Raw genomic sequence first — 27398 nt, 5'->3', positions numbered from 1 at the left:
TGAAGGAGGGGCTGTACGGGGAGTACGCCGTGTAAGGTGCAGAGCCACTGAAGGTCGTAGTGAACGAAGGTGATAATTATTGCATTGTAACATTTTTCCCTTGACAGCAGATTATCGAAACCCTCGACTAGAGGTCAGGTAAAAAAACAAAATTGATGATGTATCCTATGTACAGCAGGGTGGTAATGCCTAAAGAACATATGTGCAAGACATTGCCCGATACAAAGATAAAATAGTATTATATAGTATGCAGTGGTTCAAAGGTACAGAAGGCAAAATAGCAAGACTATGGCCGCCTAACGGCAGTTTCTCCAAACATTTGCTGCAATCACTGTGTTCAGGAGGGCGGAGCGTCCTCTGACGGGCCCATAGGTCAGAGCTCACCCTCTAGTACCTGTTAAGACAATATAGCTGCACCTTGAGGAGGTTGGGGTGCAGGATTATCTTACTCCTACACAATTCAATAAGGACAACTCAATAGTTTGGCAAAGGGAAGTCAGTTTAATGACAAGTACAAAAATCGGGGAAACAAATGGTAATCAACAGAGTCGCGATCGCCTGTCTCGCTTCAACTCCCAAATTCTTCATTCAGACAGTAACTTTTGTAGCAAATTCACGTCATCATTGACGTGTAAAACTCATAAGTTTAACATGTAATTCTATTGGTTGGAAAAGGTAACTTAAGTATAGGTGCTATATCTGTATATGGTAACAGAACATGAGGATTGGATAACTCTTATTGGGTGGGCGTCTATGCCCATCCCTCTACATCACTCGTGATAGACATCACTACAGCTACGATGTCTAATTGGCTCTACAAACTATAGGACCCTAGATTATTTGGTCCATTGTGATTGGGTGGGTTACACCCCTAGGCATAAATCTCCACTTTAATTAGCAGCATGCAGAATGGACACCCAGATGCAGAGCGCCCCAAGATTCACCCTGCCTCCCTTCCATCAATCAGTACCTTTAGGGCTATGTGTCATTTAGTTGGCTGAGGATGGCCTCGAAACTGTAGCTTCTTATCAAGGAAAGTTATGGTATCCTCATGTTCTGGGTGACATCAGACGTTGGTGCCCCTCTGTGCTTGGCTGGTCACGTGTCTTTTCACTATGGATCTGCTTCATTTTCCTTCTTTTCGTATATTTGATTCTTTGTTCAGCCTCGCCACCTGCCTGGGGCATCTTTATCTCGACCTTCACTGGCTGGCCTGGAGTTTACCTCGAATTCCCAGGCATAAGCTACTTCTTACTGAGTTTCGATTCCGCTCTTCCCTTCTCGTTTTAGCTGGAATATGAATCACGGCCTTGCTGGCCCTTTGCAGCCAAGTTTTAGTTCTGCTTTCACAAAATGGAGTCACACTTGTATAGCGTGCATCATTGAGGTAGATATATAGTTGGCACTTGCCGCTCTATTCTTCTACTAAGCATTGCAAGCAGTATTGTTCTCTTAACTTCTTGTGTTTCAAGCCTATTTACAGGCATTTCAGTCAGGTTACGTGTGTTCATCTCACTTCATGGTTACGTTTCTTTATATTAGCATCTTTCTTCTTATACGTCCATCACATCGTTATTCTTAGCATTTCGCCCTTGTGTATTAACTTTCATTCATCGTTTATGTTTATTTGTACGTCCGTCCAGGCTCTTATGTTGTCACCATTTACCCTCCATTAAGGCTCTTTGGGTCTCTTCGGGGACAGCCGGTAAGTAGTCTTCATTTCGTGTCAGCTGCTGGTACGGTAGTCTCAGTGGGTACTGAGCTGCCCATGGCTGTCTAGTTATAGGCACTTCAACAGGTATTGCTCTTCTGCTGGGCACCAGGCATAGGCCCAGTATAGCTCTCTGTTGGTTTAATTGCTCCTCTTACGTCACGTACTTTGGCGAGTATGTTCCTTGTATCTCAAACTGTGGGGTTGGGGTGTAGGCCATGTCTGGGACCTCCTCTACACTCCCCCCTCTGGTCGGTTCATCGACCACTTCTGCTTCCTCCTTTGTATTCATTTTCCTTGGTTCTTCTGTATCTTGTTCATCGTCTTCAGGGTTTGTACAAGATGGTGTAAACGTGTGCATTTTTGGAGTCCATATCTCTATCACTCCTTTCAAACTTCCTGTTGTTTTTACAAGTTCGTCTTTGTTCCATGTTGTTAGCTAGCATTGCCCATTTGGGCTGCAGTAGATCCATTTTCCTTCATACCTTCTTCGTTTCCTGTGGTATGCAAACTTTGTTCCTTCTGGTGCAAATTCGCTGGCCTTCACAAAGTTTCTTATTTCTTCATCAGTTAGGTCTCTGGGCTTCCATCCTGGTTCGACATCAACCATGATTTTCATCCCAATGGCTTTCTTCGCAGTTTTCTGGCAGTGTGTGATGATTATTTTGATGACACAAAATCCTAGTAGTATCATCAATAGCAGGGCTCCCAGAAACTTGAATACGTCTGCCATCCATTGTGGGACCCATGAAAATAGTGTTCCAAACCAGCTGTCATCGTCTACTTCGTCAGTTTCACTGATCATCTGGTTCTGTAGGTTTGTCAGCATACTTATGGCTTCTGTTAAAGTTCCATTTTCTTTGTCATGCAAAGGTATAAATGTGCAACATGATTCTCCAATTTTTGTTCAAACACCTCCATCCATTGCAGTGATCATGTCGAGTACATATCTGTTCTGGAGGGTCATCAATCGGATTGCTCTTAATTCTTCTTTGATTGCATTGAATCCTTTTATGGTGGTGTTGATGGTCTGCAATAACTCCCATCTGGTTATCTGCAACCATTTCGTATTTACTCCAACTTGGATGTGTGGCAAGAGCAGTGTTGTGAATACTGTTGAGGTGAGGCTAAACAGCCTGTGTTCATACGGTATTGCATAAAATGCTTCTTCTCATTTTGGCAGAAAAGTAATTCTCTCTCTTCATTCGGGATACCAGTTCCACAGACCTCCTCTTCCTCATGTGAGCATCTGTTTTTGGGAAGCTGTCAATACTCAAGTCACTTTTTGGGATCACTAGTGCTGGAACGTGGACGTTCACTATCGTGCTTATGCTTCCCCAGTTTTTCGGCAGCTGTATGCTTTGGATCCACACGCCCAGTAATGATCGAAAATAACTGCGGTTCCGTGAGTCATACCTGGAGCTTCAAAGATGCGTCCACAGTTCTGATTCCCTCCCATCTTCCTTGTGCCATTGTTCCTAAAGCACAATTTCGGGCTTTCCAGTGGCACTATCTGCAGGGTCCTCCTCTATCTTCGACCCATGTTAGTAACTTCACCAACTTTGGCCATAGAGGTTTGCATAGTTTTTGTGAGTTTTCTATTGCTTCCTTGCAGGCTCCAAGGACCATCCATGCTCGGCATATCACTATTCCTGCTTCCCATCCGTCTGGAGAAAGCACTGTTCCCCAAATCTGCATCTGGCCTCCATTTTTCCAAATTTGGGCTTCTTTTGGAGTTTTTCCTTGGACGTTCAGTCTCGGGTTTATCTCCCATATTGTTCCTGCTCCTTGTGTTTCTGGCTTTGCATACCTAATCACATGATTCCTGGTGTGAGCTCTGTTTCTTGTCTTAATGTCTTGGATATAGTCATCCTCATCGGGGTATGCTGTTTCTGTTGCCCATATCAGTGAGGCATCTCTTCCCATGAACTGTCCTCTGGTGTTGCACATTGCTATGTGTGACAAACCAGGGGAACCGACTTATGAATTTCCCGGGGGGGGGGGGGCAAATACAGGAAGTGACATCACTGGCAGTTATATGACTGCAAATTTGCATGTAGTCGTCAACTTGGTGCAACGGCGCACAGGGGGGGCGTGTGTTGGCGCTCGCAGCGCAGAACAGTGGAAACATTGGCTAGCATGCACTGCATATACTAAAGTCAAGAAAGAAGAAGATTTAAGCCTTCGAGTTGCATTCCAGTAAGACATCACTGTCCCTACTCCACCGCTCTATAATCGTTCAGCAACACAACTAGGATGGGAGAATTAAATGCTTGCTAAACAGAAGATCCAGCTGCAAGGTGGAGTACCACCACCACCACCACCAAAAAAAAGTTCCCAATTCAAGGGAAACGAGAAGTAAAGACGTTTCCCGATTAAAAACTACCAAGCAAGACGTCTGTGGTGCCATAGTTCAGTAAAACATCAACAATTCAAACTTACAATAGTGCTGCTGTAGATTGGCCAGCCGAAAGTGACATTTGCTCAGATGTTACCTCTGGGTAACCAGATAGAGTTAGGGATGTAGCTTAATCTTAAACCTTTCAGTGGACAGATCAGATGTGCTGCTGAAGTATAATGCAATCCTGGCTGATGTATAATGCAATCAAGGCTGAAGTATAATGCAATCAAGTGTGGTTTCAGATTTGGGGGGAAGAGTGTTAACTGCTTTTAACATTGTAGTTTACCAGAAATTCTGGTAAAGTAGTGTACAATGTTAAAAAGCAGTTACCCAGGCTCACCCTGCACCCAGGTGATGTTTGGGAGTGATGGAAGCACTCGCGTCTAAACGTTGTAGCCATGGTTGTCTCCATGTTTTTAAAACTCCCACTTTCCGGGTTTTCAACATTCATTTGAAACACCCCTTATTCAAAAAGGAGTCAGTAAAAAAAAGTATACCCCACTTATGCTTAATAACGTCTGACCTTCCAAGAAACCTTCAGTCAAAATTCACCCACTGCAATGTTCCTAAATTCAGATTGCAGAGTAGTGTCTGACGGAACCTCAATCAGCTCTTCCTGGGCATCAAATGGAAGATGCACCACCTCCTCTGCCAGAAAAGTCTGCATCACCCAGTCATTAATGCCAGCATTTTCTTCAGGGAAGTATTCGTCAAAGCTGGAGCTTAATGTTGCTAGGTGGCTTGCCCAGCTCCAACTGTTCTTTTGCAAAGGTCTAGCTTCCTCTTGAAGGCAAATACTTTTTTATTCATTCTTTCCTCTGTTTTCCCATGTCCACAGGAATGCCCCCAAAGGTGGGATTGGGAGTTTCTGGGGTGGTGAGTTCTAGTGGTCTTAGTTTCCTTTATAAAATACACAAATCACATAGTATGTCAACCAGACAATGTATCATTGTGTACAGCTTAAAGGGGGCCACCTGACCCAAAGCAGCACACTAGGAGATGTATTTTGGAACAATCAACATTGTAAACACACCTCTAGTTAGATTGTAAAGAGTGCTTGTGCTGCAATTACAAGCACCCAGTAAATAAAGTACAGACTTGAAACACTTGATTAGCATTCAGTGAGTAAAATAACCTTGTAAAAATAAAATGCAGCTTTGCATAAAATTACAGACAATTTTGGGATTATCAGGCACTGGCAAGCGGGCTCTGCTGTTGCTATGGGAGAAGTGAGACTTGCGATGGCGACAAATTTAAGGTTAATAGCTGCTGTTTATCACAAGATGGCAGGCCGGCACAGATCTTAACCACTGAATGCCCACTGAACAGCTATAAACCCTTCTATGTCAGCAAGAGGCTAATGTAGAGGAACCAGTGTTAAAAGGCAATGAGGTAATTATACTGTACCATATCCCGTGGGAGGTGATGCCCCCCCAAGACTCAGTGAAGGCCCCTTGTGTCAAAAGGTCGAAAAGTCCTGCCGTCTCAGTCCCCACAGTCCTAACTTCTCCCCTGCTTAGAGTGGAAGCAGTCTGCGGCTCACAGCTTGTAATGCAAATCGCACATTTTAAGCGTCAGGACAAAAAACAGAGAACTGAATACATTGCTGAGGTAAATGAGTTCTTACTGGCAACACTGGTAATACCGTATAGAGCCACATTATCGCACCTCCCAATGAGTTTGAGGGCAAAGGTGGAGGAAAATCCTTCAGCAAGAAGCTGGAGGTATTTCCTCCACCATACCGCCCAAAATAGAACAATTTGGGGTATTACCACCAGCAAAATTACTACCAGCAGTAATACCGCTGAAATCCACCATGGAGTCCTACGGACTCCAATTAATGGGGACTAACACTGCCTACCACCACTTGTAATCCGACAGTAATACCGCCAGACCAAGTGGCAGTAATGGTAGTACAGTTTGGTGGTATCTCGGCAGATTTACAGGCCACACAGAGACATCACCCCTCTCCATGTTGTCTTTTATTGTAAAGTGGATTACCAGGTTTCAGACCTGTAAGATACCCCTGTCTCCTCAGGTGACTCAGACCCCCACCATTCCATCCTACATAAACTTGATGCCCCCAGGCTGTTCTTTTAGTCTACTTTTATTCTACCCATGTAGATCCAGGAACGTCATAGTCCTGTTACTTTCATGGATTATTTTACTTTCTGTTCCTTAAAGCCAGGGGTCTTAAACATGTGGCTCTCCAGATATTTTGGACTACGGCTCTTATGATCCATCACCATTGACTATGCTGGCTGGGGCTGATGAGCATTGTAGTCCAACACATCTGCAGAGCTAAAGGTTGCAGAACCCTGTGTCCAAGCAGAGGCCTGGAACTCCATACTGCCACAAGCAATTTATCATTTGAATCTGGCTCTGAAATAGAGACTTTTGCAGACCCTTTACTCACAAACACTAGTTGTTAATATTATACCTTGGAGCTGCATGCGTTAATATCACTAGTGCAAGAAACAGACATTCAGGACGGCGGTAAAAAGACTTCTGTGGGTCGTATGCGGCCTATGAGTTCACAGGGTTTGGTTGACCACAGAATAGGACACAAGGCATGGAGTTGGGACAGGTTAGCAGGTTAGCTGCTGGCAACCTTTCAGGTGGCAACCGTAAACCCATGAAGAGGGAGCGGAGATGTGCAGTGCTTCTTTGCCCCCCTGATTCTCTGATTTGTCAGAGCTACATTTTCAAAGCCTCTCTCTGAATGGAGCATGAGTGCATTCATCTCTCAGTTGACTCACACAGTTATTGTTCTGTCTGCGTCTTTCATTTGTTATAAAACAGTACCCAAGGTTGGTGGCTCTCGGGGGGTAGGGAGCCTGGGACGCTCCAAGGACAACGAACTGGCAGCTAGGGGGTTTTAGTAATGCGCTACTTTTGTAAAATCTTTTTTTTGTGACTGCACCAGTAAAGAATCGATGACTGGGAGAGAGGCTGCAGGAGAGGGATTCCCCCTAATTTGTATGGGACAGTAGCACAGATAGGAGAAAGAGGTTGGTTGGCTCTCGACTTACATCTACCTTTCAGTAGCACACCTGGGAGTGGGTAGTCGAACTGGCTTTGGGGTCCCCGTTTCTCTGTGATACCATACTCTTGAAGGCATATTTTATCAATGAACATTTAATTGCAACTGCATGTGTATACCAAGTGCTTAATTTGTAAAACAGTAGGTGCCTGTGCCCAAATATGTTCTAGCACTTCTGTGACACTTGGCAGTTCCACACCACTGCTGCCACCACCCATAGTGCGACAGAGGCTGGGCCTTTGTGGGGTCTCACCGCCTCAGGCTCCATTAGGAGCCTATTCATGAAGACAAAAAAAAGCACACACCTTCTTTTGCCGTGATGACCATCATCAAGGCAAAAGAAGGTGTGCACTTTTTCTTTTGTCTTCATAAATAGGCTCCTAATGGAGCCTGAGACCTCACAAAGGCCCGGCCCCTGTCACACTAAGCATATGTGGCAGGGGCCGTGGATCGGGCTGCTGCTTGTTAATGGAGCAACAGCCCAACCCTTTGGTCATTTATCGTTTTTTTTTTTTTTCTTTTCAAACTGTGGATGCGCGCCCCCGTGGGCATGAGGCTGCGGCCCACCAGAGGGTCACGCCCCACAGTTTGAATACCGCTGCGCCTAAGCCCTCCCCTCCAGGCGCATCCACCAATGAGTCCTAGAGTGGAGGGTTTAATCTCACATTTTCGCGATTATTGCCGGCCGGAGAGAAGTGATGCAGTATCGATGGAAAGGGCCATCGATGCTGCATCACTTCTCTCCGGCCCGGGGGGGCTCAGCCCCGACTTGGTTTTGCCGGGGGGGCTCGGGCCCCAGAGCCCCCCCGTACTTGGCGCCCCTGTGACAAACAGTGTGCTGTCGGGACGTCAATTTCTACAGCCACGAAGATCTTGAATTTTCCCATGCTCTATGGTAGAAGTGCACAGACATAGCATTCTCCTTCAGCTTTTCTTCTTCTGACCTCTTTCATGTGTTGGTACCAAATGTTATTTCCTAGATGTGCTGTGCTGTCCAGGTAATCGTTCAGTTCATTGTTATCTTTGTGTGGGCTTATCTTTATTCTTAGTGTCTTTCTGTAGTTTGCTATAACTATATCTTTAAATGTGTCTGTGCTGCTTTTCCATGCTGGGGGTCTCTCAATCATGCTAGTCGGAGGGGCAGGCTTCATTACCTGTATCGCTGTGGTGGGAGAAGTTTTTCTGTTTCTCTTCTTCTCTTCTTGCATTCTCTCGTAGAACCCCTTTAACCACCACCTGTGTACTGTCTGCCCAACGTGTGGCCACATCGTGGGCCAGGTGCTTGTAGGAACTGATGTGCTTGCTGCGATAGTCACTGTGGTTCTATTTTTCAGTTCCTCATGCAGTTTCTTCACTCTAGGTATAAACGGGAACAAATGGTCTATCAGCATTTGTGTCTTTGCAGTGAATTCTCTTGTAGCTGTCTCTGTCTTCTTGAGTGTTTTGGTTATACCTGTTTTAGTTGGCCTTTTGCTTGCTTCCTCTTGGTCACTTCCACTATTTTCTGGAACTGGTAGTTCGGTAGGCAGTCTCTTACTTTCTGTTGCCATCGTTTGAGGTTCTGTAGCCATTGACACTTGCCCTTGTTCGTGTGCATTCAGTGTGTGTGTGCGTGTAGTGGTCACTGCTATGTTTTCATTCATTCCGCGCTGATCCTGTCTCCAGCTTTTCTTTTCATTCATTACCTCAAGTGTGTATGAATCACTGCTAATTACATTCAATCTTAGTTCATTTACTTTACCATCAGGTTTTTCTGGAACCGGGATGACTATATAGGGTCTGGGTGCTTTTGTGGGATTCATATGTACATTATCCGGTGGGTGCACTGCAATTGGACCGTTTCGTGCACCAATAAAGAATGCAGTTCTGATTGTTAATGACAAAAAGACAAATATAATCACTATGCATATGCACATAATCGTGCGGTACGAAAGTTGGCAGCATTTCCTTCCAGGGAAGCACGGTTGCCCCTCTGCTGGTGGAATGACCAGGTTAACGTTCTGGGCCCCCATTTCAATCATAACAAAGTGTCAATGTTTATTCTTTTCCCCCAATTCACTTGTTCTTGAACAGTTTGTATCATAAAGTGTCTGGTGCTTCACAAGTGTCCCCCCTCTTGCGGGTGATGATTGTCTCTTGATACAGAATTCACTATCCCTGCTAGACTATGGAGAATAGGTTAGACTAACACCTCTTTGGTGAGGCACGTTCATTATGTATACACAAAATAGGTCAATTCCCAGTCCACCCCCCGAATTTGCTTTAGTATGGAAGACATGCTGGGTCCTACTCAATGCAAAGTTGAAGAAACAGCAATCACTTCAAATCATAGTCAGAAAAATAAAAGATAAGAATAAAAATAAAAACAAAAATAAACATAAAAATAGACGGTGGAGTCCTTGTCACTGATCTCTTGATCCGTCCCTCAGCGGAAAGATGACGAACTGTGTCTCTGTCTCCTGGATCTGTCCCTCGGCGGAAATATGAAGAACTGTGTCTCTGTCTCCTGGATCTGTCCCTCGGCGGAAGGATTTCACTGGAATCTCCTTAGGTACTCTCTTTGAAAGTTGGACAGCTCCACCTGGAGCATGATGCCATGGAGGAGTGTTCCCATATGTGCTGTGTTAGCTGGATCTCTGAGGAAGGTGATGACGGCAACCTCTGCAGGCCTTCCCACCATTTCTGGATAGTGAGTGACTAGACAAAACAGGACATTATGTGCCAGCCGGCTGTCCTCGGCTGACAGACATTTGTCCCGCTTGGCTGGGTTCTGTGTCACAGGCCTTTCTTTTGACGTGGACAATCTTTACACTTTCCTGCTGCGTGGATTGCAACCACGTAGTTGAGTTTGATCCACAGTTGGTTCAGATATTCATTGTTTCTTGGATCTCTAATGTATGTTAGTGTATCCGTGGTTCTCCCGATGAGTCCTGGGCACTCCTCTATAATGCAAAAGGAAAGCGTGTATGTTAGTTCATCGATGATCACTTGTGGTGGAAGCATTTGTGTCCTTATCACTGTGTTCGGGTAACTCAGCAAAGGCTTCCGCGATGACAGTCAGTAGTTGCCAGATTACTTTCTTGTTAGCAGGATCTTGTATAAAGTCTGTGCCACTGGAGACTCTCCCCACAAGTGACGGATATGAAATTACCACTAACTGAAAGTAGGTTAATACATCCCATGTGAGATTTCTTCCTTGAGATACCATGTAGTCTGTGAAACAAAGTCTTGATATTGGCTGATTTCAGGACACTGTTTTGCTTATACCCGGAAAAAGTCTTTCGCTCACAATCTATTAGAGTCTTTGTTTTTCAGCAATGTTTAAGGATGGCTTGATTCAAAAGTTCGTGTGATCAGTGTGTTGTGGCTTGGATGCACAATTCTCTTCTTTTTCCTGCAACTGTGATGTACAGAGTATCCATTTTAAACCCGCATCCCCTTTTCGTTCTTCTTCATCCTGCAACTATACTGCACAGAGTGTCTGTATTATGCCCTTATTCCCCTTTTTCCAGGTAGAAAATGTCCCTTTTTTTAAACCACACCTTGTGCAGGAGTTCCTTTTCTGGCTTTTGCTGCATATGCGTCCTTCTTCTTCGCCATGGATCCTGTCTGCACATGCTGAGGTTCTTCCCCGTTGTCTGTGGTTTCTTCACGGTGGGGTGCAGATAAAGGGATCTCACCGATATAAGGTTTAATGTCATTTAGGAAGATCCAAGCTCTACTGCCTTGAAATTTGACGGCAGAGAGAGTGCAGTCTTCTACGATGAACGGGCTGTTGAATCTTGGCTCGTACCACCTTTTCTTTGTGTGGTTTCTCACCAGTACTGCATCACCAGGGAAGATGGTTGGCGCACATATATCTTGAGCTGTGTCTGTTTCAGCACCTCCCGCTGGCTCTGGTGCTGTGCTGCACCCTTTTCGTCATCGCTGTAGTTGGTCTGAAATGACAGCGAGGGTTGATGTCATGCAGTCCAGATATTCCAACAACTCGGTTCCCAGGACCTCTCGGGTGGACTCGGCATCACATCTAGCTCTATCTCGAGGGGTAAGGGGGGTCCTCATTCTCCTTCCCGTGACTATCTTGTGCGGCGTAAGATGATGGTCAGAGCCTGGTTGGTTCCGAAGAGCATACAATGCCAGTGGTAGACAGTGCAGCCATCCCTTCTTTAGAGTAAGCTTCAACTTGGATATCCTTTCCTTTAACAAGCCGTTGAACCTCTCGCATATGCCATTTCCCTCTAGATGATACGCCGACGAGAACTTGTGCTTTATACCAAGCAACAAGCTAATCTGTTCAAATACTACATTTACAAAATGAGCACCATTATCTGACCTCATCACCTCACACACTCCCCATCCTGGGAACACTTCCCTCACCAGGAATTTGGCAGCAAAAGGTTGAGTCTGGGTGTGTACAGGGACCTGCTTCTATCCATCTAGAGAATGGACACACCACTACAATTAGGTGCCTGTCCCCGTTACACACTTGAATCATGTCGACGTAATCAACATGCAAGTGCTAAAAAGGCCCATTTGGCCGGGGGATGACTCTGCTCACTACTTTTAATGTGTGCCCAGTGGTGAACTGCTGGCAGACTATGCAGTTCACTATAAAGAATGCAACCTGCTCTGCTAAATTTGGTATGAACCAGTCTTCTGCGAGCATTGCAGCTAGACTTTCTTTTGTCATATGGAAAGGATAATGTAATTGCTGCAGTGCTATCTTTAGTAGAGCTACAGGCATTACTGGTTTACCAGTGCTGTCTTGCCTCCACAAACCGTCTGAGGGGTTTAAAGAACACCCTCTATGCTTCCACAGGTTCTTTTCGTCCTGTTGTGCCTCCCCTTGATGCTCCATCAGTTGAGTCTGCACCATATTACTATAGGCTTCAGGTGTGGCTCGAGCTACCATCATTCTTTCATGAGTGCGTGCCACTTCTACTTCCATGATCGTTTCACTCTTGGATGCCACACGCTTGACTTCCGTGTCTGCTGCATGGTTTCCGAGTGACACAAAATCTGTCCCGTGTGTATGGACGGCGCATTTCACGACCGCTATGCCCGCTGGGAGCTGCAGTGCCTTTATCAGCCTGTCTAATAAGGCTGCATGTTGCACTTGCGTGCCGTCCGCTTGGAGGTAGCCCCTCCTTTTCCAGCGCGCAAGTCCTGCGTGTACTGTGGACGTCACATAGGCGGAGTCACTGTACACCGTTACTTCCTGGTCTGTGTGACTCTCAATGGCGAGTATCAATGCCAATAGCTCTGCAGCCTGCACTGAATAATGGGATGGTATTCATGCACTGACGAGTCCTTGAAATTCTCTGATTGCAATATGTATTACTACGGCCACGCCTTTATATCTTTGTCCGTCTTCTTGGTCGATTCTTAAAGAACCATCAATGAAAACGATCTCACCACCCGCCGGGGCATTTTCTTTCACCCTGGGGATTTCATAATAGAATTCTTCGTAGTTTGCGCAGTCATGTATCGGTTCGCCTTCAGTGACTGGTTCAGCTATGAACGTGGCTGGGGTCACTGTTTTACATCAAACTATTTTGATCGATGGATTAGATATAATCACTTCATAGACAGAAACCCTTTGAGATGTCAATGTACCTTTTGGTTTCTCCAATATGGCAAATAATGAGTGCTCGACGTATGACGTCATGGAGCATCCCATTTCAATGGATGTCGCCTTCTCTTTGGCGAACGCTGCGGCAGCTAAGCTTTGTTCGCATGGGAATTGGCCTCTCATCACTGCGTCCAGGTTCCCACTGTAATACGCCAGCGGCTTGTACCCCAACAAGGTTGTTTGAGCAAGTACTGCTGTCACAACGTTGCCATTCGTGTGCAAGAACAGTTATAATTCCTCTGCATAATTAGGAATTGCTCTTTTGAGTTTTGCGAACCCATCAGCTCAGTCCATTCAATCTTTTCTTTTGTCGCTCGGGCCTTCTTGAGGGCCTGGAGCAATGGCTTGGTATACGAGCTGTAGTCAAAGACCCATGCTCTAACATAATTGCACAGGCCTAGGAAGCTCTGCGTTTGCTTTATCGTGGGTGGCTTAGCCGTGTTCATGATAGCGTCAGCTCTTTCTGGGGTGACCTTTTTCCCTTCATGCGAGATTAGCTGGCCTATGTACAGCACCTCTTGTTGACAGTATTGTAACTTTTCTTTGTCAACCTTATATCCTTTCTCAGCCAATAGTCTGTAGCTGGATAGAATCGCGCCTGCATTGCTCTTCAGTGGTGCTGCAGATCAGAATGTCATCCACATACTGCAAAACAACACTGTCTACTATAATATTGCCTAGGTCCATTTGCAAGACTCTGTTGAAAATGGACGGGGACTCACAATACCCCTGTGGCAACCTCGTACTTTTTAGGCGCATTTGTCTGAAAGTGAATGATGTCAAATCCTGTGAGTCATGGTGCAGGATTGAGAAAAAAGCATTTTTCAAATTAATCACCGTGAAGTATTTTGCCTCGATCGGTATGTTACACAAGATCGTAGTTGGATTAGGGACTATAGGGAACTCGGCTTCAACAATATCGTTTAATGCTCTTAAATCTTGGATGAAACGCCATGACCCCCCCTTTGATTTCTTGATGGGGTAAATCACTGTATTACAGGGTGATTCTGACGTCACTAGGATGCCCTGATCCATCATGGCAGAAATTGTCTTTGCGATCCCTTCATCCGCTTCTCTGGACATGGGATATTGTCGTGCCCTTGGTAAAATTGCTCCTGGTTTTAGTTTAATTTTTACTTCTCCTGCCCCTCTCAGGAGGCCTATGCCATAGGGTCCTGTAGTCAATACTGAGACAGGCACCTGGGCCATATCGTCATCAAAGTATGCGGGACGGATCAATGCTAACATCATTCTCTGTGGCACTTCCCGTTTGATCATTATGACCCAGAACGTGAGACTTACTTCCACCCTCGTCTCTTCTAAGTCAGGGTGTTCTTCGAACAGATTGTCATCGGTGAAGTCTGTCACTCGATATCCTTCTTCAATGGCAATGATAGCACACCATTGTCTGCCTTTGTCGTCAAACCCTTTGACCATTGCTCTTTTCCCTCATACTGCAGCAATATGTATCATCAAGGGAAATACTTGTCCCTCTTCTTCATGCATAGGTATTCTTGGCCTGAACAGGAACTCATCAGGGGTTCTCCTAGTTCTATCTGCAAGGCCTGGCAATCCCGCCATAAGCACACGCACGCCATGTGCAAAGACTTCTGGTTCTAATGGTGTAGCTCTCATGGCTATGTGTCCTGGGTTTGCTGTGATCATTTCACACACGTTCGAATAATGCATACCTGGAGAGGAGCATACTATGCCCTCCTCTGTGAACGAGATAGTCACATTCAACTTTGTCATTAAGTCTCGACCCAAAATGTTTACTGGGGTCTGACGTGAGTATAATAATGGTACATTCATTTCGCACTCTCCTACAGAGACTGGCAGATTATCCGTAAAGGGAAATCTGCTGTGAGCTCCTGTAAAACTCTGAGTATCTATGGCATGGCCGGACAATGAGAACATGCCTTCTCGTATGCACGAGCGTGTTGCACCCGTGTCAACTAAGAAGGAATTTTCTTTCCCCCCTATGACGACATTTACCCTTGGTTCCCTGTTAGTGTCTGGTGTCACTGATAGGATAGAACACATCAGTGTTCCCCAGCGAGCTGTCCTATTTCATGTATAAGTTCGGTCCACTGTATACTCGTGGATTTCCTTCATTTCCAGGGTTGACTCCCCCTCCTGGGTTTGTTCCCTCGGACATTCGCGGTGGTGCCTGTTGGGATTGCCCTTCTGGGGCGTTCCCCATGTTCGAGGGTTGAACCCCTTGCTGTGCACCTTGCTGCAAGCCTGGTGCTTGCTGCTGCACTGTGTGATTTTGTGCACCGGCCTGTTGAGGGATAGCAGGCAGATTCACCGTGCCTGCCCCCATTCCTTGTCCATTTTGCCACGTGCCTTGGTTTCTGCACGCACGTGCCACATGCCCTGTCATACCACACAGCCAACAAACTGCCGGTGGTCGGGCTATCTGTCCATATGACATATCTAGATTGCCCATCTGCACATTTTGGAAGCCTCCCTGATTACCTTGGAATCCTCCCTGATTACTCTGCCATCCTCTTCCTCTGAATCCCCTACCCCTCAGGTAAAATCCTGCGTTTCCCTGGTTGTTCTGCGGCGAGTTAGTCATCTGCTGTAAGTTCGATTCTGCTGGACTCGTCAGCATAGCTCCTTCGAGAACATACTTTAAGAGTTTCTTTTGCACCAGCTTCGCTTCCTCACCCTTACGAGTTGCCTCCTTTTTTCGATTCTTTTCTTGCAACTGTATTTCAGCCCAAGGTTTAGCTTCTACTCCTACCAATTTCTTGAGCTGTTTCTGCACCGGTTCAGGCAACCCTTGGCACAATATATGGTAGAATACAGGGGATAGATTTCGTCCAAGATTCATGCGTTTCGAGCACCCATGTGTCTTGAAAGTTCTGGATATAAATCAATGGATCCTCTGACTCTTTCATTTTCTGAGTCATTATAGCTCCCATATTGGAAGTGTCTTGGTACAATACTTGTAGCGCTTTCCACACCGCTGCTCTACAATTATTAAATGGCACTCCATCATGGGTAGTGTTAATTATGGTTACACCTGGGTACCCAGCTTGTTTCCATACATCGTCTGCTCTCTCACCAAGTATGGTGATCAGGAGACCCTTAATGTCCCCTATACCTAACGTGACTCCCCCTGTCATTTTTTCTAACTCGTGTATCCACTTCCCGGCTCCTGATGTCAACATTGGAAGCTTGGGTTTCAGGTTTTCTCTGTCCATATATGGCCATGGAATATATTGTGATCTTGCTCCCCCTTTTTCTAGTAGCGGAAATTGGAATGCGCAGTCTTCCTTGTCTTTCCCCATGGCTCTCCTGTTTATTGCTGAAGTATCATTCCCGCATCACCGTCTACCTGGCAATGTCCTCAATCTGTCTGCGTAGGCATGTTCTGACACCCCCTTCAGACCGTGGGGTGTTCCTTCATGTCGGCTAGGCTGCGCGGCAGACTCTGGTGCCCTAGATGCAGACTCACTGGCGTCTGACCATCGTACCCCTTTGTCCCTTGGGAGATGCTTCTCGCGCCATCTCCCTTCTTCGCGTGCCTCCTCCTCCTTCTCCCCACCGGAGTTGGACATTGATTGCTCCAAACTCACACAACTCCTTGCATCTTCATTGTTCTAATTTCTAGCCTGTTGTTATGCTTGAGCTAAAACATGGCGCTGGTGCGCAGTGCATTCTGGGAGCGCTCTGAGCCATGATGGATATTTTCTTCATGCCGCAGTGAAAAGCTGCACTCATTTTTCTGAGAGCTAGATTCACGATGCTGAAGAAAACATGCTTTCCAAACCTGGTATGCAGTCAAGGACATTTATGCTGGGAAAGCTAACTTTGTTATGTCTTGTTATGAGCTATGGGACTGTTTTCTGTGTTGCTTGTTTTTAGAGGAGGGAGGCACTTTGCTCCTTGAGGTTACTGTCGGTTGACCCAGCTGGCAACCAACGGCTGCTCATCAATGCGCAAGTGCGTTGCCAGAAGGTTTGAGAAATTGCCACCCCTTTTTGAAGTGTGCATATATGTGGAACCCCTGAGCGGTCAGGTGAGACTTCAGCTGGAGGGGGGACGCTTCCGTCCGGCATACCTGTGAGCTGTTGTGCTCTCGGCCTGGCTGTTATCGGGGTCTTCCAGCTGCTTCTGGCGAGATGAGGAATCCAGTTACGCTCACGGTGATGTATTTTCTTTTGAATTCTCTGTTTCTTCTGTGATTTATTTCTATGTTATCACTGGTTGCTTCTAAGCTTTGAATAAATAGCTGTATAAGTGCTCATTATTTTCTAAGAGTGTGTGGTTGCAAGTTATTGCGTCTTCCTGTGTTCAAAGTATTGGCTCTGTAATTGCACTGGTGATTTATGACTGTCCTTGCACTCTGGGAGAGCAATACATTTTGGCGTCACGAACAAGATATTTGCGATGAATTGTTCCAAATATTCAAGAATTTGTTTGAACGTAGATAGGCTTCGGTTGCCATACAAGCAAAAGTAATTTGACAGTGAGTGTTGAACTGTGTTAAGCTGTTTTTTTTCTCTTTGCTGGTGTGTGCATGCTTGTGGGAGTGATTGCAGTGTTGAAAGTAAAAACAAATATAGATATAAAGAGGTTTTGTACCGTTTGCAGTAATGAGTAGTCTGTTCAGGAAAAAGAGCGTTCCCACTGGCGGTGAATGTTCTGATGTTATCATTCCAGGCTGGACCAAGAGTCCATATGACAAATTGGCCCAGGCATGGGCATGCGGCGCAGGGTTAAGTGAAACATGGGATCAGGGATTGGGAGATGCTGATCCGTCTGATGTAATGGTGTGCTTGCAACAAGTTCCAGTGGAACGTGGCAAAGAATGCGCTGCATTAGGTAGACGAGGTTAGTTTCTTTCGCATGCTTATAGGAAAATACATCAAAGGAATTTGGAAATGAAAAATGAGGTTTTGCGATTAGAAAGAGAGCTGGCTGCAGAAAGGCAGACTGCGTTAATGCAGCAGATTCAAATTAAACTTTTTAAAGATAAGGCTGACACATATCAGGCTGTGGCCGAGAGGGCAGCAGTCAGAGTAGCCCGGTATAAGTATAGAAAAAAACGGGGAGGGGGTCAACAAAAGAAAGGTGGCAGCTGTAATCGCATAAGTGGCATGGTGATATTTTTGACTCAACCAGTCCAGAGAGTAGTTCCGCAAATTAGTCTGACCCCAAAATGGAAATTAAGCAGAAAACAGTGGCGGCTAAGCCCGTTAGAAGACGGCGCGCCGGACCCCACCCGCAGAATCCTGCGGGCGGAGTGGTGGATTTAACCACGCTGGAGGATTACACCCAGCAGGAGGTTGGGGAAATCATTACCCGTTTGAGGCAAAAATCAGGGGAACCTTTATTGACATGGATGGTGAGGTTGCTAGATGGGGGCGCTGCAGGGTTGTCTGAAGGGCAGGGCCGCCCCCTGATGAGAATGGTCACGATTCACAGATGTCTTTGCTGCACCTAGCAGCCCAAGCATGTAACCGTAAATACCCCATTACCACAGATTGGCCTAGTGAGGAAACAAAATGGTATACTTTGAAAGAGGCAATTCAAAAAGTCAGAGAGCATGCTATGAACGAGGCAATTCACGTAGATGCTCCAGGACGCATGGGGGCCGTGCCGCTCTCAGTTTCAACTCGAAACATGGTGAATAGAACTGCACCACCTGCATACAAAATTGTCATTATGACTTTGCTCGTAGGTATGACGGGCAAACCCACTGATGAGGTAGTGGATGCCATTCTGCAACTGGCAGATTTAGGGGAGTGGGACAAGAGTGATGACAAGCCACGGGAGAGAGAGGGGGTAGTGAGAGAAGAACCGAAGGCAGGAGGCAAGATAGTAGAGACTCCCGAGTGTCCAGAAAGGACATGTTTCTGGCTTTGTTAAAAGATGGTGTGCCATGAGAAGAAATTGATGGCATTGAAACCAGAGTAATGTATGAATTATACAAAAAAAGAGGACATGCAGCCAAAGAGCGCTATAAACAGGTTAAGAAACAGGTAGTAACCAAGCCACAGGGGGACACCTCACCTTCCGCTCCTCCTGAGGAAGAACAAGAAGAAGGGTCTATGGGGACACCTTCCCCGTACCAGCCAACATACGCTGATTTAAGGAAGGTGGTGAGTGCAGTGCTAGAGGCGGAGTCAAGTCACACTCATTCAAATTTTGACTAGGGCTACGGCCAAGCTCCAGCAGCGTCTGCTCGCATAAAAGTTGATAGGCGGCCCCATGTTGATGTTAAGATTTTTTGGGGGCCAGGAAATATGCAAGGGGTGCGAGCATTGACAGACACCGGGGCGGAGGCCTCTCTGATTCATGGCAATCCAGCACGATTCAAAGGCAGACAATTTACTATTACAGGTCTCAGGGGAAAGGAGACCCCCGCAGTACAAACTGAAGTGGAGATGAAAATAGGCAATTTGAATAGGCAGATATACCAAGTGTTGATTGTCCCGATACCTGAATAAATAATTGGCTTTGACATTCTGGAAGGGTTGACTTTGGGACTTGGAGGTAAAACGTACCAGTTTGGGGTGAGTGCATTAACCTGTACACCCCTTACCATAGGCAAATTGAAGATGCCCCCAGTGCAAGTGCCTGTGGCACCCAAGCGGGTAGCAATGAAGCAATACCGCATTCCTGGGGGGCACAAGGACATTTCAGACACCATCAAAGAGTATGTGGAGGCGGGTGTGTTACGCCCTATCACCACCGCATGGAACAATCCTCTCTGGCCTATTAAAAAGGGGGATGGGTCGTGGAGGATGACGGTGGATTACCGTGAGTTGAATAAACACACTCCTCCCTTAGTGCCCCCGGTCCCAGATGCCATTACCCTGATTGAGAATGTCCAAAAGTTTGAGGGGACTTGGTATGCATTGGTAGATTTAGCCAATGCATTTTTCTCTGTGCCACTTGCTGAAGAGTGTCAAGAGCAGTTTGCATTTTCTTGGAGCGGGCGTCAGTACACCTTTACAAGGTTACCTATGGGGTACATACATAGCCCGACTATCTGTCACCGGCTGGTGGCAGAGCACTTAGACAAGATACCGTGTAAACCTGACATACAAATCTCTCACTACATTGATGATATTTTGATTCAGGGCAAGGATGAGCACAGTGTGCAAAGCCAGTTAAATGTCATAATGGAAGGATTGAAGAAGGAAGGGTGGGAGATTAACCCAAAAAAAATTCAAGGCCCAGCTGAACCAGTGATATTCCTAGGGATTCAGTGGCATCCTGGGCATCAAGAAATGGTGCCAAAAGCCCGACAGAAAATACTTGAATTCACCACTCCAATGAACAAAAAGCAAGCTCAGCAGTTTATAGGGCTGTTTGGGTTTTGGAGACAGCACATTCCCCATTTAGGGCAGATAACGGCCCCCCTCCACAAAGTGACACGCAAGAAATATGAGTTTCAGTAGGGGGAAGAGCAGCAGAAAGCATTTGATTTGGCGAAAGACACCATGCAGCAGGTGCTTGATTTATGGCCATTGAAGGAAGGCGAAGTGGAATTGAATGTGTCTGTACAAGACAATTATGCTAACTGGAGTGTGTGGCAGAAACAGGACAGGAAACGTGTGCCATTGGGGTTTTGGAGTCGTAAGTTGCCCGATGCTGGTAACTCATACACTCCGTTTGAGAAGCAGTTGCTGGCATGTTATTGGGCCCTTGTTGATACCGAGCAAATGACGGTGGGCCATGATGTATTGATGAGGCCAGAAATACCAATCATGCAATGGCTACTGAGCTCTCCTAAAACACATAGAATAGGACATGCTCAAGAAGCCAGCATAATTAAATGGAAATGGTACATTCAAGACAGATCAAAATCAGGGAAGGGTGGAGTTGCAAAATTACATGAGCAAGTAGCCAACATACCGCCCTCAGATTACATACCACCAGAAGTGCCTGAAGAACGCGAGTTTCCCGTGAAATGGGGAGTACCTTACAGCGATTTGACCGTAGAGCAAACAGAGCATGCCTGGTTCACGGATGGCCCAGCTCGATATGTGGGAACTGAGCGATACTGGAAAGCAGTGTCGTACAATCCCAAGACAAAAAAGATTTTGACAACGTCAGGGAAAGGGAAGAGCAGTCAGTTTGCAGAGCTTTATGCAGTTTACCAGGCATTGAAAGAAGAGACCCCTGGTCGATGTCATGTGTACACGGATTCATGGTCAGTGGCGAATGGATTGGCGGTGTGGTTGCCAACCTGGCAAAAGAATGGGTGGAAGATTCATTCAAAAGAGTTGTGGGGAAAAGAACTGTGGCAAGATAGTGCAGAAATGTTATCACAAAGTGAAGTCACTGTGTATCATGTGGACGCGCATTGTGCCACAGACTCATTAGAACGTTGGTTTAATTCTGTTGCAGACGAACACACCAAGATTTCATCTGTGGATGCGGAGGCTCAGGAAGACGATTTGGAGGGTTTGGCCAAATGAGCTCACCAGAAATGTGGGCACCTTGGAGAAAAGGCTACTATCAGGTGGGCACAAGCTCGAGGAATCAATATTCCTTTAGAGGTATTGAAAACGATCATTTTGCAATGTCCAGTGTGCCAACACCAACAGCATAGACCTATCCCTCAGATTGTTTGGGGTACATTGCGAAGAGGAAAACTACCAGGTCAAATTTGGCAGATTGATTATATCGGTCCCCTGCCAATCAGTAAAGGTTGTCAGTATGCATGCACCATTATGGATACATACTCGGGATATATGATGGTTTTGCCGTGCAAGCGTGCAACACACTGAACACCATCAGGTTGTTAGATCAGATCATATTACCTTACGGAGTGCCTTTGCAGATTCAAAGTGACAATGGGTCACATTCCAAAGGCAAACTAATACAGGAGTATTGTCAGGAAAAGAGCATTGAGTGGCTTTACCATGTGCCTTATTACCCTGCCGCTTCAGGGCTGATTGAACGAATGAATGGGTTGTTGAAAGAACAGCTGCGCAAATCTGGAGATGGCAATTTGGCAGTCTGGCGTGATCGTATGTTTGATGCGGTGCAAGTACTAAACAATAGGCCTGTGAATGAGCATGAAACTCCTTTGATGCGGCTAATGACTCCTACTTTACGGATTCAACCCAATTCAGTCAGAGAAACCATGTTGTACTGGGAAATTATCCCAGGTTCTTTAGCTCCCTATCGGGCGACTCCAGAGTCAGCAGGGGTAGACTTGCATTCCCATAAGGAAATCAGGTTAGACCCAAGAGAAACAGGGATTGGAGTACAAATTCCCCCAGAGCTATGGGATGGATTGCCCCTAGATCTGGCCTAGCATTGAAGGGAGTTCAAGTGTTGGGAGGGGTAATTGATGCCGATTACCAAGGCGAGATCAAAGTCATCCTGATGAATAGTGGGGACCAATTGTTACTGATCCACAAGGGTGATCGGGTGGCCCAATTGATTATCATTCCCGTTAAGTTGTCCATGATTAAGAAGGGGGAGCCTCCCACAGTGTTAACTACCGGTGGGGATCGTGGTTTTGGCTCTTCAGACAGTATGGTACCGGGTGCGAAGGCCAAGTGGCCCACCAGTGCCCGCAGATGTCATTGCATCAGGCAAAGACCAAGTAGTTTTAGTAATGGAGCCCGGTAGAAAGAAATGGCAATATGTGCCCGCAGACAAATGTTACCTGAGAGAGTGATGTACAACACTGATATCTCTTTTCTGGGTTTGCCTTATAGATCCTGTGTCTGGCTGGTGTAATTGTGGGACTAAATGGACTCCATTTAGGAGAGTTAAATGGCATGCTGCTACCAACGAAAAATGTCACATCTGTGCCAGCGATCAAGGGGAAACTGATAATGATAGGTAATGATGTCCAAAAGCAGACTTATGCCGATGCCGAAAAGGCAGCCAGACCGAAGACATGGATTCGTGAAATGCGGCAAACACGTCAGGCGCAAGTGAAAACAACCTTGATGCCAGTCATGGGAGAGGCATCTTCAGGACGGTGAAAACATTCTCCCATGATTACCCAAACGGATAATATGTGGATATATCTGGCACAACAGGTGCTCAACATTACGCACTTTTGCCTTACTGATGTGCCCAATGCTGAAGCCTTATTGACTACGTGCTTAGTGGCAGTGCCGACGCCAGTTCCGGTTTTAAAGCATATTTTCGGCGTCACACACAATGATTCTTTGGTTCAAGATTCCGATATTAGGCAATCTTTTTCCGTCTATGAGTACTGCAGATTTTGCCAGGAAACAGATCGCAAATGGAGAAATTTGACATGTGTTATAACCTATAATATAACCCAAGGCGATGTGTGCTACCTTATGACATGCAATGCAAAAGAAATTGCAAATGCCAACAGCTCGATTTAACCAAACAGCAAAATCACACAGTGTTTGAGCAACGATTATGTTCGCAAGTACCACGCACATGTACCAGCATTAATAACACTATGGGCCTCATTACGAGTCCGGCGGTAAAACCCCCTGGTTACCGCCAGACTCGTAGTACCATTCCGCCTCTGTGATTCCCGGAATTACCGGGGCATTACAACCCCGGTTTTCCGGGAATCACGGAGGCGGAATGGTGTTAATCCCCATTCCCATTGATTCCTATGGGACTCGATGGGAATGGGGATCATGGAAACACCGGCAGCATCTCGTAATGCTGCCGGTGTTTCCTCGGCCGCCTGCAGGCGGGCGGTGTTAAATCCGCCAGGTCAGACCTGGCGGGAATATCACCTCCCGCCTGCAGGAGTCGGGATGAGGCGGTCCGGAAACAACGGTGGCGGCGGGTTTACCGCCACCGTTATTTCCGGACGGCCTGAGTTATAATGAGGCCCTATGTCTTGTAATCATACAGTGATAGCTGCCAGTCATTTGAATCATGTGAAACTTCCAACAGGATGGCTCTTTTCATGTGGCAACATCACATACACTTATATTCCAGCTAACATTTCCGGAGGTCCATGTGCCTTAACTCGATTAGGACTAATGATGTTTCCTTTACACCCAGCGATATCTCGAAGCAAAAGGTCAACTTTTGAGTCTGTGGGTCTATCCCCCGATTGTGATTCCCATGTGCATTTGCTATCAGAAGCTGAGGTTCTAGCATTAACCCTTTCATTAGTGGGAGTTTGGGGTTTAGCTGCTGGGGGCTACAAATCTTTGATCAAATTAGCATGTTTAGTAGTCAAAGGACTTAATCATACTTCTCAGGCATTAGAAGAGTTACTCCTTGATAGTAAAGTTATTAGAAATGCAACTTTGCAAAACAGAGTTACTGTTGATTATCTATTGCTAAAGCATAATTTAGGTTGTAACCCAGTTAAAGGTATGTGTTGTTTCAATCTAAGTGACCATTCACGATCCATTGAAAGTCATATTCGAGGTTTGAGGGATCTCATTTCTCAAGTGTCCCAAGATCATACTGGGAATTGGTGGGATTGGTTATTTTCATGGATTCCTGATGTTGGGGGTACACTACGTTACGCTTTTGCTTGCATTTGCATTATATTAGCTATCATACTAGCTTCTTGTTGTTGTATTCAATGCATTCCTAATTTAGTTTTAATATTTCGTCGGTTTCAGAGACCTGCTCCTCTGCCACTGGGCTATGGAAGATAAATATCCAAGGGTGGAATTGTTATGCTTGAGCTAAAACATGGCGCTGGTGCGCAGTGCATTCTGAGAGCTCTCGGAGCCATGATGGATATTTACTTCATGCTGCAGTGAAAAGCTGCACTCATTTTGCTGAGAGCTAGATTCACGATGCTGAAGAAAACATGCTTTCCAAACCTGGTATGCAGTCAAGGACATTTCTGCTGGGAAAGCTAACTTTGTTATGTCTTGTTATGAGCTATGGGACTGTTTTCCGTGGTGCTTGTTTTTAGAGGAGAGAGGCACTTTGCTCCTTGAGGTTACTGTCGGTTGACCCAGCTGGCAACCAACGGCTGCTCATCAATGCGCAAGTGCGTTGCCAGAAGGTTCGAGAAATTGCCACCCCTTTTTGAAGTGTGCATATATGCGGAACCCCTGAGCGGTCAGGTGAGACTTCAGCCGGAGGGGGGACGCTTCCGTCCGGCATACCTGTGGCCTGTTGTGCTCTCGGCCTGGCTGTTATCGGGGTCTTCCAGCCGCTTCTGGTGAGATGAGGAATCCATTTACGCTCACGGTGATGTATTTTCCTTTGAATTCTCAGTTTCTTCTGTGATTTATTTCTATGTTATCACTGGTTGCTTCTAAGCTTTGAATAAATAGCCGTATAAGTGCTCATTATTTTCTAAGAGTGTGTGGTTGCAAGTTATTGCGTCTTCCTGCGTTCAAAGTATTGGCTCCGTAATTGCACTAGTGATTTATGACTGTCCATGCACTCTGGGAGAGCGATACACCTGTTCAGGGACAATCTCCCGCTTCCACTAATTCCGGTGACCTCCTCTGTCTCTTATAACTGAGTGCTCTCCAAGCGCTTGTCTTCCGTTTCCCCCGTGGGACATCTGCTCCAACCCCATTTCATCATATATTTTATCGATCGTTTCCCTGATGCTTCTGGTGTCGAAGTCATCTTCGATATTCGCCCAACTCGAACCTGGTGCTGAGTCGTACGCAGGAAAGAATTCTTCAATATTTTCCCATTCTACAGTAGGATTGGGTTTCTTAACTTCCCGCTCGAAATATTCGAGATTGCGTGCCCTCTGTCTACGCTTACGTTCAATGTCCTCAATAGATTCTCTGTGCTTCCTCGCCTCTTCTCTGACCTTTTCTTCTTCCCACCTCCTTTCATTTCTACGTTCATTTGCCCTTCGAGCTTCCTCATCTTCTAGTCTCTTTAACCTTTTTTCATATGTTCTCTGTTCTTCTTCCAGTTTTTCCAGGTTCTGCCTGTACTGGTTACAGGCTACATTCTGTTTGCGACTGAACGCCTTTCCTTGCTCTTCGCGATATAGCTGTTCTCGCCTTAGCCTATCCTTCCTTCTTAGTCTTTCATCCCTTAATTCCTTTTCCTTCTCCTTTCTCTGTGTCTCATCAGAACTCTCTCTCGGTCTCACATCATCACTTACTTTACCATCTAGTTTCAAAAATATCTGTCCTCCCATCCATTTGTCTTTTGCGAATGCTATCTCATCCACTCTGTCTTCACTTCCTTTCTGCTTCTTTCCTTCTCTCTCTTTATCAAGAGGTGCACTAATCTGTTCCTGGTCCTTTCTTTCATTATCGCGTCTCTCCTTGTCCCTCGGGACTACAGAGGTAAGATTAATTTCCTGCTCCTTCTCCTTGATTTCGTCACTACTATACATAGGTGACTCATATGCGGGGTTGCTATAACCTGTGGCTGCCTTAAGCTCTCTTAATGGGTAGAGTGCCTATGACTTACTTCCTTCAATCTCTGGCTCATGCGGGGCTGGTGGCGCGGTAGGCGTCTCAACCCCCTCCGTGCATACGTTTAACATCCAGTCTGCAGGAGGCTCTTCCTCCTTTGGCTGTTCGAACATTTTCCACAGTTCTAGAACAGCAAGACGTTTCTCTAGTTTTTTACCTGTATATGTGGCATGCAGATAAGTCGTCATATGTTGTAAGACGGCTTTAGATAAAGACCCGTTCTGTGGCCACGGCATAAACATTTTGTGGGTGGTACCCTTAACCCACTCCGTACTATACTTCTTAAGCTTGGATGTTTGGGCAATTGCTTGCACAAATGGGCAAGTGGGGTAACCTCCTCCGTTCTCAACTTTCGTTACCAACAATATTTTATGCAATTTTCACACGTACAACCGTATGAGCGAGCACCAAATACGCAAGCTCCAATCCAGTCTTTCCCACCAAAATTCTATATCATCAATTTACTAAAGAACATCAATCCACTGGCGATTCCCTCTTAGATACGGAATCGCGTAAGGCCCAAACTTCATTTCAAACAATCAATGATACAGTTCTTTACATTTGACATATAACAGGACACACATGACAGACATTGACAGACTAGACGGACACCAGCTGGACACACATATACCTGCCTTCTAATCAATACCCCGACATGGGGTTTAAACAAACCCCTTTAGTGCCGTCTTTAATCGTCACCGTAGTCTAATCGTCCCCCATTATGTGGGCTCTGAGTTCACGTTTCTTCTGACCGCTGTATTAAAGCGCAGGAACAAGGCGAATCCTCTTACTTTTTTCTCTCGGGTGCCCTCCCGGTAATCTAATTTTTCCTCTCGGGTGTCCTCCCGGTAACCACTTTTTATCTATTATACTCAAGTCATTAACCCCTTATATATATATATACAATCTTCTCTACTTTTGACAATTTTTTATTTTTCTCCGCCACCCTCCGATACCTTCCCTTGCTTGTTCTAATGCCTACAAGACATTTGCCAAAACAATGAGTTTATTGTTTCACTCACCGCTCGCATCTTTTCCTCTCTGGAACTTTGGGAACACCGCCCCTCCTTTTTCTCGCCTCTTGCGGTCTTTTCGTCCGATCCGCTGCCCATGGAAATGAGAAGGGTTATGCTTTGAAAGGCAGGTTCCTTCAGACCCACTGCAGATTTTATGGATTTACATTATCATTGTCCACGGGAAGCTTCTCAGTCTACTCAGCCGAATGGCGAAGGACTCGTGATATTGCAGAAGGCCTA

The sequence above is a fragment of the Ambystoma mexicanum genome, chromosome 8 (assembly GCF_040938575.1).
Source record: "Ambystoma mexicanum isolate Mex_15411 chromosome 8, UKY_AmexF1_1, whole genome shotgun sequence".
In the NCBI taxonomy this organism is placed as follows: domain Eukaryota; kingdom Metazoa; phylum Chordata; class Amphibia; order Caudata; family Ambystomatidae; genus Ambystoma; species Ambystoma mexicanum.
This window is presented reverse-complemented; position numbering follows the sequence as displayed.